Below are 16,169 nucleotides of genomic sequence, written 5' to 3'. Positions count from 1 at the left end.
CCACCACCACCACCACCACCACCCCCGTAAAAATAAATCCAATGGGTTAAGCACTGAGACACGCTGAGCCTGTGCCCAGTTCTGAGAACCTCACATGCACCAACACATTTCATTCTCACACAACCCAGTGCAGACCACGGCACCTGCTCCCCATCTTGGTGAAGTCATTTCCCCTCCACCAGGACACTCTTCTTCATCCCTTGAATATCTTCACAGCTGGTTCACTCTCATCCTCCTCACACTATTTTTCTGCCCTGCCTCTTGGGGCTATCAACAGCTACCTTTGGAATCATTCTAGTTCCCTGGTCTCTCAGTCCTTTGATTTCTTCTACTCCAAAGATGGTGACTTTAGCCACTCATCCCCAAGATCATATCTCTGATCTTATCACTTTCAAAAAGTACTCCACAGTTTTGATTTCAGGCACCACCACCCCCTATCTTTGTAGCTTAGTCCAACCAGTACCGACCTCCAACGATCTTCCTGTGGTTGCTCCTACCACCTTCTCACTGTCTCTCATTTCCTTCATGTCTTAACTTCCCTTCCTACCCAGCTTCAACTCCATGGTCAGTCATTCATTTGGCCTCTCTCATCACACAATGTTGGATAAACCCCAATCCTGGTCAAATCCAACTCTCTGTCTTCCTCCACACCTGCAGATGTGCAGCTCCATGGCTAAAGAAAATCACAAAATAATACTTACGGATTTCCCTTCAAGTTCACAATCACTAAGTGCAAGCAGCTCCTTCAGGCTTCCTAGCAATCACATATTACTTTTCTGGTCAATTCACTTGCCGTCTCCTAGAGGACCACTGACTTCTTCCCCATGAAAAGTCCCCTTATCGTCCCTCTCCCTTGATGAACTGCTACTTATTCAAAGAGAAAAAGGAAGCGACCAGAACAGAATTACCACACACACAATGCACCTTTGAACCACAGCTACTCATCTTACTTGAATTTACGCCCAAATGACCTCTTATTGCTACAGATGAATTGGCTGCACCCAATACTTGGAATAACCAACATTTGTTCCACTAGATCCTGTACAGTCTTATTTACTTATGGATATTCTTCTACAAAATCTCCCCTTTTGCTTTTGCATTGTATGTAGATCTCGCAAAGATCATGCTTATCAGCACACACACTGTTTCTCCTATCTTAAACACACACACACTCACCCCTCCCTTGACTACGGCAGCCACCACCTGACCCTGATCAGTCTTAGCATCTTCATCTAAGCAGTATGTGCCTCAGAAAAATTCTCACCTGAAATGCTTAATTGTATATAATCAAGCCTTTATAGATAATCTCAGTTTTTAGAAAACACAGGCAAAAGAAGAATAAGTTGGGGCGCCCGGGTGGCTCAGTGGGTTAAAGCCTCTGCCTTCCACTCAGGTAATCTAGCCCCGCATGGAGAACAGTGTGGAGATTCCTCAAGAAATTAAAAATAGAGCTTCCCTATGACCCTGCAATTGCACTCCTGGGTATTTACCCCAAGGATACAGATGTCGTGAAAATAAGGGCCATCTGTACCACAATGTTTATAGCAGCAATGGCCACGGTCGCCAAACTGTAGAAAGAACCAAGATGCCCTTCAACGGACGAATGGATAAGGAAGATGTGGTCCATATACACTATGGAGTATTATGCCTCCATCAGAAAGGATGAATACCCAACTTTTGTAGCAACATGGATGGAACTGGAAGAGATTATGCTGAGTGAAATAAGTCAAGCAGAGAGAGTCAATTATCATATGGTTTCACTTATTTGTGGAACATAACAAATAGCATGGAGGACATGGGGTGTTAGAGAGGAGAAGGGAGTTAGGGGAAATTGGAAGGGGAGGTGAATCATGAGAGACTATGGACTCTGAAAAACAATCTGAGGGGTCTGAAGTGGTGGGGGGGGTGGGAGGTTGGGGTACCAGGTGGTGGGTATTATAGAGGGCACGGATTGCATGGAGCACTGGGTGTGGTGAAAAATAATGAATACTGTTAAAAAAAAAACAAAAAACTTTCTCCGTATCAGCAATAAAGCTGTTTTACTTTCTTATCCAAAAAAAAAAAAAAAAAATCTAGCCCCGCATGGGGCTCTCTGCTCAGCAGGGAGCCTGCTTCCTCCTCTCTCTCTGCCTGCCTCTCTGCCTACTTGTGATCTCTGTCAAATAAATAAATTAAATCTTTTTTTTTTTAATTTTTAAAGATTTTATTTATTTATTTAACAGACAGAGATCACAAGTAGGCAGAGAGGCAGGTAGAAAGAGAGAGAGGAGGAAGCAGGCTATCTGCGGAGCGGACAGCCCGATGCGGGGCTCGATCCCAGGACCCCGGGATCATGACCTGAGCTGAAGGCAGAGGCTTTAACCCACTGAGCCACCCAGGTGCCCCCCCCCTTTTTTTTTAATTTTTAAAGATGTTATTTATTTATTTAACAGACAGAGATCACAAGTAGGCAGAGAGGCAGGTAGAAAGAGAGAGAGGAGGAAGCAGGCTATACGCGGAGCGGACAGAAAATCTTAAAAAAAAAAAAAAAGAAGAAGTTATATGACAGCACAGAGACGTTATTAGACAAATCCAGAAAGCAAGGCATTCTACAGAACAACTGAACTGGGTTCCTTTCCGGGTCAATGGACAGGAAAAACAAATGGCTTCAAAGACAGAAATATCATATGCTATGTGCAGACTTTGCCTGAATGGATTTGAACAAAATACCACTGGGGGCAAGTGAGGATATTTGCATATAGATTTGGCATTATATGATAATAAGAAATCATTGTTAATTTTGTTAGGCATAATAATCAGTCTTATTTTATTATGATTACATAATACGGTTATGTTGGTTTTTTTAAAAAGTCCCATGCAGGTAAAGTAGAGATGAAATCTACCTTAGAACACTTCAGCCAAAATACAAATGAAGCAAATATGAAAAAAATGCAATGTCATATGAAAAAAAAATGTGCTCAAATTAAGCTATGTAAGGAATAAGAATGAGCTGCAGACTCTTTCCAGACAATATCATTTGGGAGTAGGCAGAGTTTGAAAGAGCTTTAAAAGAAGGTATAGGAGACAATTTTTCTGTTTTACTAAAAGAATTCACTGAAAAAAAGATTAAGACTTTCTAAGAGTCACAGATTTAACCACGGCACAAATTCCAAGTAATCTTCACTTCCTTGTCCCTTCTGGGTAGCTTCTTGACCTCATCTCACCTCCCAGCTCCTGCCTCCTTTCCTTTGCAGTAAATCTCCTTGAAAGAACTTTGTGAGGTCAGTGTTTCCAATGTCCACCTTGCCACTGGCACTTGAACGCATCCCAGAAAGCCTTGCCATCTCTGGGAGACTGCTCTCATCTACGTCAACAAAGACCTTCCTGACTCCCGTGTTGCTAAGTAAATGGTCAGGGTTCGGTTTTCACCTTGTTCAGCTCATCAGCTGTGTTTTACCAAGTTAGTCATTTCCTCCTTCTGGCTTCCAGAACCTACATTCTCTCTCCTGGTTTTTCTCCACCAGGTAGCTGAAAAACCAGGTTCAGCCAGTGACTTTCTAAGGAAAGGAACTTCTTAAGAATTTAAAAACAACAACAACACAAAAGCCAGGTGGGGAGAGGGGTATAGACTAAAACACTACACACCCTTGACCATCTCCCTATCCTCTATTATCCCTGAGGAGAAGCAGCAGTGTACAGAGCACTGACGGTCAGACTGTGAGCACACCGTGATCATCGCATGACTTGTTGACCTTCAGATTCCCAAATTCTCCCTCAGTCGTTCTGATCCCCACAGCCTGGGATGGGCTCAGATATGGGCATTCAGCAAGCACCCACTCGACGCTGATCTGAGTGGTCCCCCCTTCACACCATGCTCTGGGAAACAGAGGGCAGCATTCTGCAAAGCGAGATCTACAGTTGGGGCTACTTTGAGAAAGCTTTCTCAAGATCCACAATGAGAACAGTACAGATATCTAATGAAATCATCTTTTATACTGATTTGAAAGAGTGATTTTGTGCCTATCGAATCTAAAAATTGCTTTAAAAATAAGGCTTGTGGGGTGCCTGGGTGGCTCAGTGGGTTATGCCTGTGCCTTCAGCTCAGGTCATGATCCCAGGGTCCTGGGATCAAGCACCCCCCCCCCATCTCTCTGCCTACTTGTGATCTCTCTCTCTGTCTGTCAAATAAATAAATAAATAAATATCTTTTTTTAAAAAATAAGGCTTGTATTTTCAATGTCGTTCCTTTCACTAGTCCAATAAATCCTTTTCATTGTATTTTAGAAACTACTGATGTGTGACGGGTTGGGGGGGCATGATTCTTCATGGACAGTTTGAGAAGCCCTGGCTTTGGAGAAAGAGCTCATGCTCTGTTATCTCAAAAGCCCAGATTCAAATCCTGGCTTTTCTATCTGTCTAATAAAGGAGGATAGTCCAGTTCGCCAACTTGTATAAGCCTGGTGTCTTCATCTTTAAAGGATGGATAATAATACTTTAAAATTTGCCCCTGCAGGGTTGTGGTGACAATTTAACGATAGGCTTTATCATTTGTTGCAGCTAATAATTCTTGAGCTTTTACCATGCACTGAGTGCTTTCCATATGGGAAAGCTCCTGTAATTCAGTGAAGCTCATTTAATTCCTGCAGCCACAAGTGCTGAGGCCAGGTGTGCTAATAGCCGCTTCCACAGTCCCCAGAGAGTCCCCGAAGGTTGAGGCTGCTGACTCACTCCCAAGAGTGAGTTCTATCAGTGGGTGCCAGTGCAGGACCAAAAATTAATAGTTATATCTGACAAGCCACAGTGTTGCTCCTCAGAAACATGTTAAGCAACAGGAAACCAACTTGTAATTAACCAATCTGCAGAGAGGGTGAAAGGAAACTAGGAGAGGTTTCACAGGGTGTCTGGGTAGCTGTGTTTGCCCGTGTTTACCTGAGGGCAAGCCCAGCCTCCCAGCTAGTGGTGGGAGGGTGTGGGGAGGGACATCCTGCCCAATTCAAAGCCCTAAAGATAAAGGCGCCTTCATTCCTGCCTGCACCAACTGTTTCAGACCCAGGCTGCATAAAACGTGTCTCTTAACAGAGATTACGTCTTTTCCCAGCCAGGCAGGCACTGATGGAGAAGGCAAGCCTGAGTACATTTCCCTGAGGTTTTCGAAAAGCACGAGAACAGAATTTGGTGGGGGGGCACTGGGTTCCCACCACAAACACTGTGGCCCCACAGGGAAGGAGAGCTCTGAACTCAGGATGAGCAGAGCCCCGGCAAAGGGAAATCACGGGCCATTTGCTCCTGTCTTCAACCGAGTGCCTTCGACAGTTGTGTATTTGTAGAAATAGTTGCCTTCCCATTTGACTGGTACCTGGCTGAAAGGAGACACCCCATCAGCTCCCCTCTGGATGCTGCCCACTGCCCCGCACCCCACCAGTGCTCACAGCCCCAACCCCATCCAGCCTCTTGCCCCATCTTACCACACCGTAAACCACAGGGCACTCCACTCGGCCAGTTAGAGTCGAGCCAAGAAAGGAGCAGAAGGGCTTGTAAGGAGGGTTAAATAAGCACTGCGCCCCTCCCAAGCAATAGGCCCACCCCTTCTTCCTTCAACCCACACCCAACAGAGAAAGCAAAGAGCAAATGGGCCTCCCTCCTCCTCAGGAAGTGGGACTGTTTCACCTCCTCATAATATTTTAAAAAGCATGAAGTTTCCATGACAGAAGTTTTTACACAGACAAATAGGTATAGGGACTAACACAGTCAACCTGTTTGCAGAGCCCAGCTCCAAAGAGTACCAACAACTTGCCAACTTGATCTGTTCCCCTCCCCCTCTTCCTCCCCTGGTGTAACTTAAAGCCAATGCCAGCCCTCAGATCCGACTCCACCACCAGCTCTTCTCCATTGGCCTTCCACGAGAAATGTCCTACTGTCCTAATGTCCTAGGACATCCACTTAGGTCACAAAGGAACCTCCCTCACTGGCATCCAGGATGGTATTTGCTATGCGTCACCTTTAGGAAACATGGGACCAGAGGCCCTCCAATAATTTTCTAGGGAGCTTAATTCTCTAGAATACAATGCACACCCCCTGGGTTCTGCCAGAGAACTCAGGAGTATAAATATAGCACCATAGTGCCATTAAAACCCAAACCACGTTCCAATTGCTACCAGTTCTCCCCAAAGTGTTTTTTTACACTAAATGCCTTAAATGAGGATCTAAACATTTTGTGTGAGTGATAAACCACTCTCAACTCTCTTTTAATTTCGAGTCATTCCCCACGCCCTTATTTTCCTTTTTTAGGACATATATTTGTGGGAGAAACAAAGTCACCTGACCCACGGAATGTGCCTGGGACTGAATCTGGCCGAGGACCTCCTTACCGTATTGTTTAATTTACTCCTCTCTGCCCTCTGTTTCCTGTAAACGGAGTGTTAGATTTCAAGTCTTGTTGAGATTTCAGTGGTTTCAAGTTTAATGCTTCTCCCAAGGTTTTTTTGTTTTGTTTTTTGTATGTAGGAGGGTCTAAGTCCTGAGTTGTCCAGGGGACTTCGGGGTAAGAGACATGAGAAGAGAGGCCTGAGCCCCTCCACCTTGCAGCAGTCCCCGAGTCCGTGAGAACAACACGCACAAATACTCAGGGAGAGGTTTGTTCCTGCTGTTGATACTTGGTGCCTATCGCGATCCATCCGGAGATACGGCCGGCCGTGCAGAAATCAGCCAGAAATCCCACACCCCGCCAGAACTTGCCTTCCAGGGAGGGGAAACGGCAAAAGAGTAAAACAACATAAATATGTATGTGACGCTTTGGAAGTAGACAGCTGCCATGTGGAAAATCAAAGCAGGGGAGGTGGAACAGGGACAGTAAGGAAAAGAGGGAGAGGGACGTCTGTATTAAATTCGATCCAGAAAGCCTCCCTGAGCAGGAGGCAGATTTCTGAAGAAAGGTGATTCCAGGTGGATGAAACAGCAAAATCCTGGGCGGGAGACGGGCCTGACCTGTTCAAGAACAGCACCGAGACCAGGACCAGGGCAGGCGAGAAGAAGGGAGGCAGAAGGTGAGGCTGGGAAGCGTTGGGAACCAAATCACCTAGGATTCTAGCTTTCACTCCGAAGAAGACCTGGCTGACTTTAGTTTGAAAGGGATCCTTCTGGCTGCTGCACTGAGATTCAAGTGCTGGACACAGTACGTTGCAGAAAGTTTAAAAAGGAAGACCGTTCAAAAACTTATTACAACAATACAGGCGAAAGAGGCCCATGAGCCATCTACTAAGTTCCTTCCTGGGTGCTAGCAATTTAGAGACGTTACCCAACGGGTAACGGGGGGTGGGCATTTAAGAATCCTCTTTTATACACAAAAAGGAAGCTCCAAGAGTTTAAGCTAATTGCTTGAGATGTCATCACCAATGGTCAAACTAGATGATTCTAATCCCCCAAACTGCTTGTGCTATCCAACATCTGTCTCTCTACTCAGGGCCCTTCAAAAGGTTCCTAAGAGTCTGGCTGCTTTCAGCTGCCATGGCTGGTCACGTTCTTGGACCTTCCAGTAACACCTCTTTCCTCTGCCCTGATCACCATCTCCTCAACTCCTCAGTATGCAAACCTCACCCTCCTCTGTACCTCAGAACCTAAATTTTCTGTCCCTAGAGACCCTGACTCCCCACTGCCCCCAGAGGGGTAACCTCAGCTCATCACAATGCCTCTAAGAAGCAGTCCACTTATCCTGGCTTCTAGAAGCCTTCACGGTGATGGGCTCCCCTTTCATGACTTTTGTCAGCTGGGCTACCACTTAATCCCATCAGGACACCTCTTTCTGTTTTTCATGTCAAGGATGGCTGGCTGCAGCACCCCTACTGCGATCTTTCCACCATGATGGAGCTGTGGCTGAAAGTGGCACCCCAGCCCAGGATTATATTTTCCAGGAAGTGAGCATGCGCGCGCGCGCACACCCCCCCCACACCCACCCACCCCTGCATCTAGGTAAGAGCAGTGGACTATGAAAGGTGAGCAAAATAGCCAAATGCAGCTGGCCTTACCCCAACAGAGCTTCTTGGTAGAGACTTCCTGAATTTTTATTTCTACTGGTCTAGGAATATCAACAGAATCCTCAGCAGCAGAGGCGCCTGCGTGGCCCAGTCATTAGTGTCTGCCTTCGGCTCAGGTCATGATCCCAGGGTCCTGGGATGGAGCCCCGCATTGGGCTCCCTGATCAGTGGGAACCCTGCTTCTTCCTCTCCCACTCCCCCTGCTTGTGTTCCTTCTCTTGCTGGTTATCTCTCTCTCAAATAAATAAATAAAATCCTTAAAAAAAAAAAAAAGAATTCCCAGCAATAGATTTTTCCATCATCCACACAAATCTCTCCTCATCCCAGCACTTCCCCAGCACAGGGAAGCAATAGGAGTGTCCCTTAACACAGTCAAAGCCAGAGGTTCCCAAATTCGTCCACACCAAGTGCCTCTTGTATTTGTTTCCTCCTGTTACGCCTGCCAGGCTTTAGAAGATGCTATCAGCCAAATTTAATTAAGAGCATGAGTTCTTATTTGTTATCAAATGAACAGAGATACTGCTGCCAATAAGAGATTTTGATCAGCACGAGATTGTCATTGTGATCCCGATTAGCTGGTAAAATTCCAGCATGATACAAAGAAACTGGATAATTTCCTTGGCCTGTACAGATTTTCTTTTCTTTCCTTTTTTTTTTTTTTTAATTTTTTTAAATAAATGTGCTTCTGCCATCTGGCTTTTTGAAATATTCTAAGCTTCTGATGGATCTCTGGAGACCCTGGGCAAAAAATTCTGGTTTGTATGCCCCAATTCTTATCCTCCCCTAAAATCATAACTTTCTGATCCCAGCTGGCTTCCTGAAAAACAGGTTTTACTGGTTGGCTAGATATGTAGGGTGCTTAAAAAAAACTACCCACAACTGCCCCCCAACTAGGCAGAAGTAAGGCATTCTTATCTGGAACAATCTGGCCCCCAAGTGTGTAAGGCTCCGGAGCAGAGCATTATAAAGCCAGTGTTTTATTGACTACAGATCAAACAGATACAGGCACCCCGCCCATCCTCTCAGGGCTCAGCAGCTGACGCAGGCAGCGGGTACGCCAGAAAGACGCCCCCCTCAGGGACTGAAGAACAGAGTTGTTACAGCCCAGCAGAGTTACTGAGGGGGTCCGGATTTCTCGCTTAAGACCAAATGACGACACAGGAGGGAAAGATTTCTACTGAAAGACCAAAGATGAAGAATTTTCTCTTAAATTCTGATAATGAGGGTCTGATGACCTACATCTTTCTTTAAGGCCAGTTGAACTGTGTCTTTAATAAGAACAAGGACGTCTGCTAGTGTTTTTCTAAACATAATTTTCCCCAGGAATTCCTGGGCCGGAGATCATGCCACGGACTGTTTGTTCCTCCCTTCCATCTTGATTTTTAGCTGACCAGACAGAAGGATGTCAGGTCAGAGTTCCTGATATTTCCCAAAGGTCACTGACGGTGAGCTGCCACTTCTTAAGGCCACCAAAGTGTCAAACGTTTACCTTGCTCATCTTAGCAAATTGAGCTCTTTCCTAGGTCCGGCCAGCTGGGCCACCATACAAAGAGAAAAGGGAAGAGAATGCTGAGAGTCTGTCCTCATAGAAGACCCTCCCCCTAGTCCCATAGCCATCAAGGTCAGTGCAGGTGAAAGGAACCACTAGGGCACTCATTACTTCTCTATATTACTTTGGCCTTAACACCACCTAGGAAGCACCTAAAAATAGAGATGCCCAATACTGTCCTCAGTAGCTTCTGATCTAGTTGCTCTAGACCAATAAACAAGGAGCCCTTGAAGAAAGGGAATGTTCGCAGGAGGGGGGCCTCAGGCAGAGTGGGAGGGGCCGTGTTGGCTCAACCTAGGGTTAACGTGGATGGTGAGTCAACAACAAGGCCTCAAGCATGTGAAGTCCTTGCTTAGCCCAGGCTCCTCCACAACCCGGGGCGTCCACTGCCCCTTCATGGCCCAGAGTTCCTGAGGAGGGAGCAGGGCCTCGGGCTCAGTCTGGGTCTTTTGAGAATTTCAGGCCAAAACTGTTGTCAATTCTGGACCATCCTCTCCAAGGGGAGATGTGAACAACTCACGTCTGTTATGGGGTCGGAGGAATCAGGCCTACCAGAGATAGTGCTCATTGCCCTTCGCCTCCACGTGCATCTTTCACCTTTCTCTCCCCTCGGTTGTGAGGGTGAGTCTGGTCGCCAGATGACACAGGCAGCAACATGACTGAAGATTAATCTTGTGGGCATGGAGTGTGCTGCAACCGGTGCCCTCTCAGACAAGGGCTCGCGCTCAACTTGCCCTCTTGGCAAATGGTCCTTCTCCCCTAGAGGTCAAGGGCTGGTTTTCTTAAGTTTTCTATATTCGCATCCCTCCTTACCACCCATATGCATAGACGACTTTCTACTGGTACCTAGCTGGTGCTCAGTGGAGCATGCTAACCAGTAGACGGCCTGGATAGTTTTCTTCAGGGGCCAGATCCACAGATCTCAGCATTCACTAGCTTGTCACACCCTCAACCCTCCCTACTCATCATTTCCCTCCCTTCATTTCAGGGGTCCCAGGGCAGACCCATTCCCTGCCCTTCTCCACAGAGGAAGTTTCCTGGTCTCCAGGGAGGAGGCCTCCTCCTGTGTGGACCTGCACCACACTCCCGACCCAAATGAGCGTTCTCTTATAGGCTCCTCCCAGTGCTATGGAAGGTGAAGATCTTATCCTTCCAATTGGATAGGGCTCTGTGGGGATAGAGTTCACTAACATCCATTCTGCTGTTTCAGCACTGCCAAGCACAAGATATACAAGTGGTACTCAGTATCAGACTAGGGCCCACTGCTAGGCCTTGTAATATGTATGTTGGGGTGGGGAGGGGAGGTGGCTAATTTTTAAATAGGGCAATGATTTCAGACTTGAACCGAAATCGTCAATGAACATGAAGCCCCTACTGGGTGTATATCCCTGCAGAGAAAGAGAGAGGGGAAGAGAAGTCACCGTGGCTCCTTCTGGGGGCATCCTCCATGGCAGGTGCAGAACTAAAACTGTACACAGAAGAGTTCGTTCAACCCTAACTGCCATCCTCTGAGGTTGGCAACATTATTGCTTCCATTTCCCAAAGAAGGAAGCTGAATTTTAAAGATGTTGAAGGGCTTTGACTAGTAAATGGAAGGGCTAAAACTGGAACCCAGCACTGTCTGAATCTGAAGACCATGTTCTTAAAAGCTATGCTCCAGTGGCCCTCTTGTTTGACCTGTGACTCTCTCGGCCACAGTCGTGCCCACCTAACACCGGAAGCAAATGGTTTCAGTTATAAGAAAATCAACAGTATTGAGATCAAAGCCCAGTGCACACCTGGGATGCTAGATACTTGATATGGTGAACTGGATCTTATAACAGCCCCGGATGGTTGCTGGTATTACGGTGGACCTTTGGTATTTACAGAGTCAACATCTGAAATTGTTAACTATTGGAAAACAACCCCAAAGGTCCTAAACATAAAACAGGCTGATCTTGCTCGTGAATAAATATGAAGTGTGTGCACAGAAAGTTGGAAGAAGCCAGTCCCTTCATATGTGAGAGGGCTCATCCCCAGACCGCGACCCGGGGTACTGGGAGGTGGAGGGGAATGGGCAGGCTCTGTGCCCTCCAAGCACCAGAAAATGATACAAATAATTCCTTGTGAACTATAGTTCCCAAAGAAATAAGGCTGCTAGTCCTTGTGAAGGAAAGTTTATACTCTATGATGAATGCCTGCTAACGGATTTATTAATGCCTACAGCCCTATTCATGAAATCATGAACTCATGATTCACGAAATCATAGGAGACAGAAATTGTTTAATTGTTCAATTATGTCTGACTGCATATATGGGGGAAATTTTGCACTCTGGTAGCATATGCATGAGTCCTCTGTCAGATGAGAATGAATGTCTCACCTTAGGACTGTTGTCAATAAATGAGAATTTGGTCACAATGCTGAAGAGGAGGTTGATTAAGAATTCTCAAAGATTTCTTGGGATGTCTGGGTGGCTCAGGCGGTTGAGCCTCGGACTCTTGGCTTCAGCTCAAGGCATGATCGAGCCCTGGGTCACGGACCCCATGCTCAGCACTGAGTCTGATTGAGATGCCCTCTCCCTCCCTTCCCCTTTGCACAGGCCCCCACCCCACACTCTCCCTAAATAAATAAATAAATAAAATCCTAAAAAAGAAAAAAGAGAATTCTCAAGGATCTCAATAGAACACCCTCATGAATGTCAAGTCTGCTGTTGCAACACTATATAGAAGGAGTGTGAGACTGGGGAATCATGCACCCTGCCCAGTCAATGTCTGGCCCTGAAGCCTGTGAGCTCTCCTTCCTACAGCCCACTGGCAAGTCAGCAAAAAAAGTTGTCAACTGCTGCATGCTGACCCAGTCAACGAATATGACTTAGGAGGGTAGAGGGGAAAGGAGGAGGGCGGGGACAAGGAAGGGCCACCCCTGGGTTCCCCACAATCCTCCCCCCACCACCACCACCACTAGGCTTGGCAAAGCTGCGAGCTTACCTTCGGACCACATCTATTTGGAACAATGAATTCGACAAAGATGTTGATAACTCTGAGTGCAGAACTATAGATGCACAGGTAACTGCCACTCCCCTGCACTCACAATGCTAACAGCCTTAAATGCCATGAAAATCAGACAAACAATGACCTAAATACCTAATGCACTATTTACTTAGCATCCCACCGCCCCCACAGACACAGCCCCAGACAGTGAGCACCTGAATCAGCTAGTTACCTCAATGTTGCCAGGGCCATGGTCAGTGCCTGTGGCTTGGCTTCATGTGCCAAATAAATGAATATTTTCTTCTTGCAAAAAAGGTGCTTAAGAGTCACAGCCCAGGAGTAGGGACCTTACATCCAACCTGGGATCAAAGCATCCATGGAGGGGGAAAGCCTGGAGGACAGGAGAGAAACAGCAAGGAGGTGGGCGAGGGGACTCCAAAAGGGAGACTGGGACCTCAGCCCGTGGCACTGTGAGTCACCCCAGATGAGTCCGGTGATTAGGAGGCACACAGTGGAGAGCAGATAAGAAGCTTCAGAGCAGGGGAGGGAAGTGTTGAGCTTGTAGAGACTACCCAGCTCCAGCAGGACGAGACTGCTGCAGCTCACAACACCCCTCCACTCCCTGAAAGGAAGCGGCCAAGAAACTATGAACAGTTGCTGCTTCTGGGCCCTGAGCCACCTGCCACAGGCCACATCTGAGACCAGATACCTGCCAAATCTTCCAAATAACCCCTCAAGGCAGTGCAGCGCCGATACCCAGGGTCAGGGAGGCTGCGAGACGTGCCCACAAGCACCCTACTCTTAGGACACAGAGCCAGGATCTCAACTGAGATTTGACCCAAGTCCCACAGGCCAGGAAAACCTGGGTGCAGGCCCCCGTGCAGACAAGACGAGGACCAACCCTGGGATGAGGAAGACACTCAGATGGGACCCAGTTTGAGAGAGCAGAGCAAAATTTCGTGGGAGCGCATGCAGCTTTGCAGTCAGAAGAATCTAGACTTGGATCCCAGCCGCATTATTCATCCCTGTGTGATCTCAGGCAAATGTGATATAAGCACTCAGTGTCCTCCTTTGTAAAATGTATGCAAAACCACCTACCTCCGGGGACTGCTCTAAGGGTTGGAAGTAAGGACCATGCTTACTCACTGGTGGCTTGTATACCTGTGCCCAGCAGGAGCAGGGAGGGGGCACGAGAGGCGGCAGCCGGCTTCGCTGCCGTGGGTGGAGGAAGTCTTCATTTTCGAGAGGAGATGGACTTTCTGGGAGTGTCATGAGTCAATATTTGTCTTTGGCTAAATACAGGACCTCGATGTTCACCTCGACAAAGCCGATGTCTGCGGCACAGCCAAGATAAGCAGATTTGGACCCTCGGGAAGTCAGAGCCAAGGGGGTGGTTCTAGGAAGGCTGAACTCCTGGAAAACTTAGAAACCAGGTCCCAGGCGAGATCCCTAACTGTCCACTCAAATCACTGTGTGTCCTTGCAAGTCACGTATCCTCTCGAGCCTCTGTTTGCTCACAAGGAAGGGAGCTGAACGATCCTTACTTCACAGGGCTATCGAAGGAACTTTCCAGCACACAGATGAAACTATTGTTGTTTTAAGTTTCTCTAAGAGCATGATATAACTTCTTCATCTCTATAAAGCCATTGGAAATAAAGCTTGTGGGTAAAGCACCTGCCCATTTCAAAGAGGAAAAAGAAACACTGTTTCAAGAATACTTAAGATGCTGAAGATTTCTCCTTAAAGCATCCTTCAATAAAGCATCCTTCAATTATTACAACTGTTAGAAGAATCCCTTCTCTGTGATCATACGCATGAAAACACAAAGCTATTCAATTCCCTCAGAGTCTGTCCCCCAGAGACCTCTGCAGACCCCACAGGGGAGGGGAGTCCTGGCAGGAGGAGGGGACTGGAAAGTTCTGCCCCAATTTCCATGGAGCAGGGAGCTCACTGCCTGGACAGGGCAGGAAAAACAAATTCTCACAAGAAAGCCTGCTGTCCTTTGTCTGGATTTTTCCTTGATTCAGAAAATAGTCCAAACTCATTTCGCCTGCTAACCTTACCCTTAGGTCTCTTGCAACTGTACTGGCCCCCTAAGAAGAAAACAGGAAGTCAGTGAAGTGGTCCCAGAGTGAAACCAGGGTAGGCAGGGAGCACTGAGGTCTGGGCACCCAACTTTAATTTCAAGAGAAATGCTTCTGTACCTAGTCAGCTGCATCCCTGCTCTGAGCTGAGTGTTGGGGGGTGTTCGGGGGGTATTCGGGGAGTGTTCTGGCCTTCTTACTTAGTGTTGAAATAACCCAAAGGGTTCTCACCACCCCCACTTCTCACCAATCAAAAGCTGTAAATGGAGAAAGAATACGTTGGGTTCTCTCTTAGTCTGTGAGCAGATGGGTTATTTAGAGCCACAGTCCTCTTTCCTGTTTCAGCTGTTCTCAACCTTCTAGAAGTAGGGTGTGTGTGTGTGTGTGTGTGTGTGTGTGTAGTAAGAACAAGTCCAATTTAAGGTCTCTGGGCTTAGGTATAGAGAAACAGGGTGAGGAAGATGAAGGGCCAGGAAGGGGGCAGTGAATTGAGGCAAAGACCCCCCTCCCCCACCACACACACCTTGGCTGGATTGCCCTGGAAAGATCACGTTCCAGGTCTGAATTCTGCTGCAGAAAACAAGGTGAGTCACAGCCAAACACACCCACCTAAAGTTCACCCCAAGCCTCTAAGCCCAGCACCACAACATGCATTCCCACTGACCCACATAAATATGATCAGCAGTCAGTCAGAACTCCTGCCTCCTCGTTCACCCAGCTCCCAGGATTTCCTGGCTTACGACACTGCCTCCATCTCCCAGCCACAGCTGAAAGACCAGAGAGACTGCAAAGAACAAAAGGTACAGAGACAGTGACACAAACAGGAGCAGCAGTTCCCTCAGGGGCCTACCCTGTGCAGGGAGCCGAGAAGTGGGGACACCCAGTTCTGAGCACGGGACAGCGCAGGTCCTTTCATCGTATCCTGATACGACATCGTATCCGAGGACGACAGCTACCATCCCCTGGTGGACCACCGCACACCAGGCTGACCCCGGTGAATTTCTGTAACTTCACCCCCACGGAGGCTGGCAGCCTGCTCGAGGCCTTCACTGAAGATATCTGAGACACAGAGAGGCTGAGGGTGTGTAGTGAGTAGCTAAAAAAGGACAGAGCCAGGATTAGAACCCGGGGCTCCCTGTGTCTGTTCTTTCATCTTCAAAGTGAGGAATGCAGAGGTCTTTCTTTCTCTCTACTCTCCTCCCTTGCTCCCTCCCTAAAAAGATGGGAAGCAATTCAGTGTCAGGCTGGGGAACTCAATGTCACCGGAAACCAAAGAAAGACACATGAAAACAGTAAATTAATCTATCAAATTAATAGAGGCTGGAAATGTATATAACAGAAAGCTGACAAGAGCACTTTTATATACCTCTTGTATGGAAATTACATACACTATCCCTTCTGAAGGGCGATTTGGCAAAATGTATCAAAGCACCAAAATATCCATTCTCTTTTAACTCAATAGTCACATCTGCAAAAGTTAATAATCAGAGAAGCTGTCAAAGCCCATAGTTCCATCTCAGCCCACAGGTAACCTGAAACAACCACCATTTACAACAA

The 16,169-nt window shown here is 47.1% G+C and overlaps 1 protein-coding gene and 1 long non-coding RNA gene across 20 annotated transcripts in view; both read right to left on the bottom strand.

Moving 5' to 3' along the window:
• ST6GAL1 (ST6 beta-galactoside alpha-2,6-sialyltransferase 1) overlaps window positions 1–16,169 on the bottom strand; it is a 118,274-nt gene that overhangs the window by 36,074 nt on the left and 66,031 nt on the right. The window contains exon 1 of one of the 19 annotated variants that reach the window (XM_082694371.1): window positions 5,445–5,634. The exons of 15 other annotated variants lie outside the window; for them this stretch is intronic. The gene's annotated coding sequence lies outside the window, so the exon portion shown is untranslated. Of the gene's footprint in view, window positions 1–5,444; window positions 5,635–16,169 lie in introns of those variants that run through there. 3 more of the 19 variants (XM_082694380.1, XM_082694384.1, XM_082694386.1) reach the window with 3 other exon arrangements.
• The window catches only part of LOC309846064, a 495,527-nt gene that overhangs the window by 426,901 nt on the left and 52,457 nt on the right, over window positions 1–16,169 (bottom strand). The gene's annotated exons all lie outside the window — the stretch shown is intronic.

This window comes from Mustela nivalis (assembly GCF_964662115.1).
Source record: "Mustela nivalis genome assembly, chromosome: 1".
In the NCBI taxonomy this organism is placed as follows: Eukaryota; Metazoa; Chordata; class Mammalia; order Carnivora; family Mustelidae; genus Mustela; species Mustela nivalis.
This window is presented reverse-complemented; position numbering and strand designations above follow the sequence as displayed.